Source organism: Sarcophilus harrisii, chromosome 3 (assembly GCF_902635505.1).
Source record: "Sarcophilus harrisii chromosome 3, mSarHar1.11, whole genome shotgun sequence".
Lineage (NCBI taxonomy): Eukaryota > Metazoa > Chordata > Mammalia > Dasyuromorphia > Dasyuridae > Sarcophilus > Sarcophilus harrisii.
In genome coordinates, this window is record NC_045428.1 from 306010778 (window position 1) to 306015738 (window position 4961).

Genomic DNA, 4961 nt, shown 5'->3' on the forward strand with positions numbered 1-4961 from the left:
CGAACAAGATAGAGGCAATTTTCACCTTTCCAACACAACTTTTGAGACTCTAAGTATCTGTGTAAGATTAATAAACTCATTTTCCACCTTCACATTGGCAACTGTGCATGAGGATATGTGTAGTAGTATAAAAAATTGAAAGGCACAATGCATGAACATTTGAGGAATTCTACTAGGCATTTCACTGGTCTCCTTTACCCCACTGTTGTAAAGAGCTTCCCACGTATTGTTTGTGTATTTTAATTGTTTACCTTGAAAACTCAAGTTGTGGTTTGCAATTAATGCCCCCAAAACATAGTGCAAGTCTTTTGGCTTTAAGGCCAAACATGCAAAGTCAGGGATATGACTTTGTGAGAAAATAAAGGTGTTAGATAAACTTCATACCAGAAAGTCTGCAGCCTCTCTAAGCTTTGCATTTGGTGTTACTGCATCAGTGATTCATTAATATCCTCAAAAAGGAAGAAAGAACTTATAATACTACAGATTTCATGTGTTATGAAAAGCGAATGTTGTTTGAAATCAATGTTTTTGAGACATCAACTAAAGATTGCAGAGAAAATGTTTTGCAGATTATCAATTTTATTACTAGTTTTATTTTGTAAACTATGTTTTATGGGTTATTTCATGATTGGGAAAAGTACATATTACAAGAATTAATGTTACAAAGAATTGTAAGCAGAGAAGTGTATCTCTAGGGAAAGTTTTAGGTGATCATGGGAACCTAACCTCCTATTTCCCATATGTTCAATGTAGCAACATTGTTATTTTTTAACTTTCATTCTATTTTCTAGGAATGTTATCCCCACAAAAGTTGAGGATTGACTGTATATACAGAGGAAATGAAAGGTAATCCTAGAGAGGAAGTCTCTAGCAGCTGGGGGGAACAGGAAAGACCTCCTGCAGAGAAGGAATGTGAACTAGGCTGAAGGAAGCCAGGAGGTGGAGGTGAATGGGGAAGCCACTGCAGGCAAAAGAAGATGCCTGGAAAGAATTTTCTGTGTGAGAAATGTCAAGTAATCTAGTGTAGCTAAATTAGAGAGTGTCTAGAGGATAATAAGGTGAAAAACCTGGAACGGTAGGAAAGAACTAGGCTGTGAAGATCTTTAAATGACGAAAGATGCTTAAATAGTCAGAGAGGTAATAGGGAGCCATTGAAATACATTGAGTTGGAGGGAGAGAAGACATGGCCTATACTTAAGGAAAATCATTTTGGCAACTGAGTGGGGAGGGATTTGAGGCAGGATGGCTAATTATTGTAAAAATTATTATAAGATGATTAAATTATTGTGACAGTCTAGAGAGAGGTTATGAGGGTCTGAATGGTGGTTGTTTTAGTCAAGAGGAGATAAAATTAGTCCTGTCAAGGGCTTTCTTGAGGAAGAAGAATAAACTTATTCTGCCGAGTCCCAAAGTGCAGGATCAAGAGCAAGAGGTGAAAGAATAGTAGGAAAAGTGCTAAATTTGGGGTCAAATGATGTGGGTTTAAATCACATTTTTGCCACTTGTTATCTATTCAAGGAGAGGAAATTGATGGAAAGGGAAAAATCAAGGATGACCTTAAAATTATGAGCTTAGATGATTGGTAATAGTGCCAAAAGCAGAAATACAAAAATTAAAAGAATAGGAGGGTTTGGGGTAAAGATCATTGAATCACAGAAGTCATCTACTCTGATCCTGTTTGCAAAAGAAGAGACTAAAGTAAAACTTCAGATGGAAATTTCTAACTATGAATATTGAAAAGAATTTAGCTCAAACCAGAGACCTGAGCATATAAAGGAGGCTGTGATAGAAGCTCTTTAGGTCCTAGAGACCTTTAAAAGTAAGATAGATACCCTTTTGTTTTTTCCTTAATTGCAGTCTTTCTTGAATCAGTAAAGAGGTCTCGATCCCCATTCCTTCCTGTGTATTAAGTGTCTATTGTGCTGTGCACCAGGAAAGAACCTAAATATATATACACATTATGCCATCTATCCCTGAAAAATCAAGTTAACAAGGATTTATTAAGCATCTTCTATGTGTTGTCTTGTGCTAAGCATTAGGGATATAAAGAAAGGCAAAAGGCAGTCTCTGCTTTCCAGGAACAATAGTCATTTACAACAGTTTACAACATGTAAACTGCTAATGCTCAAATAAGACATAGAGAGGATATTCTGGAGGTGATCACAGAAGTGTCAATGAGAAAAGACTCTTCCTGAAGATTCGATTCTAGCTGCGACTTAAAAGATAGCTAGGGAAGGCAGTGGGTGGAAAAGAGGAAATTCCAGGGGGGTGGGGAGGAAACATTTAGTGAAAATGCCTTAAAGTCAGGAAATGGAGTGTCTTGTTCAAGGAACAGCCAGGGATGGCAAGTGTCATTGGATTGCAGAATTTGTAGAGGGAATTAAGACCTCAGAAGACTGGAAATGTCTTCCAGTCAACAGACTAGTGAGGCAAGAAGGGCAAAAATAGGAGACTGTCTCTTAGGGTCTTTGTGTGGGATTTTTAAAAGCAAATAAAGCATTATAGATTGCATGTAGTTAATTACAAAGGTATAATCACCTTGAAAATGAAAAGCAATGATTCAATTCCAACTTATTTATAGTATCACTCCCATTTTTTTCTTCCCACCCTTAGCAAATTCAAGGAGACCAGAATTTTTTTTTTTTTGCCTGTAATCTTTTGTCTACATAATAATAGTCTCATTATCTCCAAATATTGATTCTTTTGTTCATTGTTTTTCCTTAAACAAATATTTGCTAAGTAACTATTCCTTATATCTAGTGTTAGGTGAATTTGGTAGGAAGATGGAGGGTGGGGAAGAAAAGACACAAACACAAACTTAGATTACAAGTTAGAATATGAGCAATTCAAAGGAGAGGTCAGAGTAGAACATGAATTCAAGGAAGAAGGGATGGATCACTGGTAGGTGGAAGAATTTGGGAAGGCTTCATGAAGGAAACAACATTTAAATAAGACTTTGAAAGGAGAGGATTTCTTTCTTTTCTTTCTTTCTTTCTTTCTTTCTTTCTTTCTTTCTTTCTTTCTTTCTTTCTTTCTTTCTTTCTTTCTTTCTTCCTTCCTTCCTTCCTTCCTTCCTTCCTTCCTTCCTTCCTTCCTTCCTTCCTTCCTTCCTTCCTTTCTTTTGAAGGGAAGGACTTGAACAGAAAAAAAGGCAACAGATAGAATCAGACTGGAGGAGGAATTATTATTATTATTTATTTTAGCTTTTTATTGACAGAACATATTCATGGGTAATTTTTACTGCATTGTCCCTTGCACTCACTTCTGTTCCAACTTTTCCCTTCCCTCCCTCCACCCCCTCCCCTAGATGGCAGGCAGTCTCATAAATATTAAACATGTTAAAATATATCTTAGATACAATATATATATATGTAGATCCATACAGTTCTCTTGTTACTCAAGAAAAATTGGATTCAGAAGGGAAAAATAATCTGGGAAGAAAAACAAAAATGCAAGTAGTCTATATTCATTTCCCAATGTTCCTTCTCTGGGTGTAGCTGATTCTGTCCATCACTGATCAATTGGAACTGAACTGGATCTTCTCTTTGTCGAAGATATCCACTTCCATCACAATACATCCTCATACAGTATTGCTGTTGAAGTATATAATGATCTCCTGGCTCATTTCACTCAGCATCAGTTCATGTCGGCCTCTCCAGGTCTTTCTGAAATCATCCTGTTGGCCATTTCTCACCGAACAATAATATTCCATAATATTCATATACCACAACTTATTCAGCTATTTGCCAATTGATGGGCACCCATTCAATTTCCAGTTTCTAGCCACTACAAAAAGGGCTGCCACAAACATTTTTGCACATATATGTCCCTTTCCCTCCTTTAAGATCTCTTTGGAATATAAGCCCAATAATAACACTGCTGGATCAAAGGGTATGCACAGTTTGATAACTTTTGAGCATAGTTCCAAATTACTCTCCAGAATGGCTGGATTCATTCACAACTCCACCAACAATGCATCAATGTTCCAGTTTTCTTGCATCCTGGAGGAGAAACTGTTAAAGTGATGGATAAATGTGAGCTTCAGTAATACTGCCATGATACAGTGCTAAGCAAAGCACATTGGCCTTTATTAGGTCCTTAATATATATTACTGATTGGAAGAATGAAAGTGAATTTTCCCTTTTATTTCATCATCAGCAATATATACATTACTAGAAATACTTTAATATTACATCTGAATTTGGGCTGAATCATGATGTCTGAATCCAGACACTTAAAATATTTAAGAGAGTAAGCAGATAATAATTTGGCTCATGTTTCTGATAAATAGAATTTGGGAAGATATGTTTAAATTTTCTCAGTTCTCAAATACTCCATGAAACTGCAATCTCACTGATGCAGATTGCAATCCATCCATGACTGCTCATCCTGTCAATTTTTTCCCATGTTCTTCCATAGGTCTTCCTGACTCCAAACAATATACCCTGTCCACTTCAACACTCAACAAACCTCTTGAAATAGTTGGTACCCACTCATTCTCAAGGATAAAACTTTGTTGGGTGTAATCAGCAAAATGATAAGGGGGACTAAGATTCAAGAGAGAAGAATGGTGTATAGTCAAATTGGTTCACCAAGGGATCAAGATGGGGAGAAGAAAAAAGATTAGCTAGCATAGGAGAGATAATCTGGGAGATAATTAAAGGGTCAAGGATTGAAGATAATGGTGTGGAGGAAGACTACAGTTTTGTACAGGAAGGCAGAAAGAAAGGTGAAAAGCCAATAATTTATGGTCAGATAAGGGAATTTTAGAATTCTTGAACATAATAGTGTTACATTTATGACTGATGGTAAGATCAAAGGAATGATCATCTTTGTATATAACTGAAAAATAGGATGGAGGAGTAGCTCATAGAAGGAGAATAGGTTGAGGAACTAAGTGGTCAGATTATTTGAGGGAGAGTCAATATCTATGTTTAAGTCCCTTAGTATGAAGGCAGGAG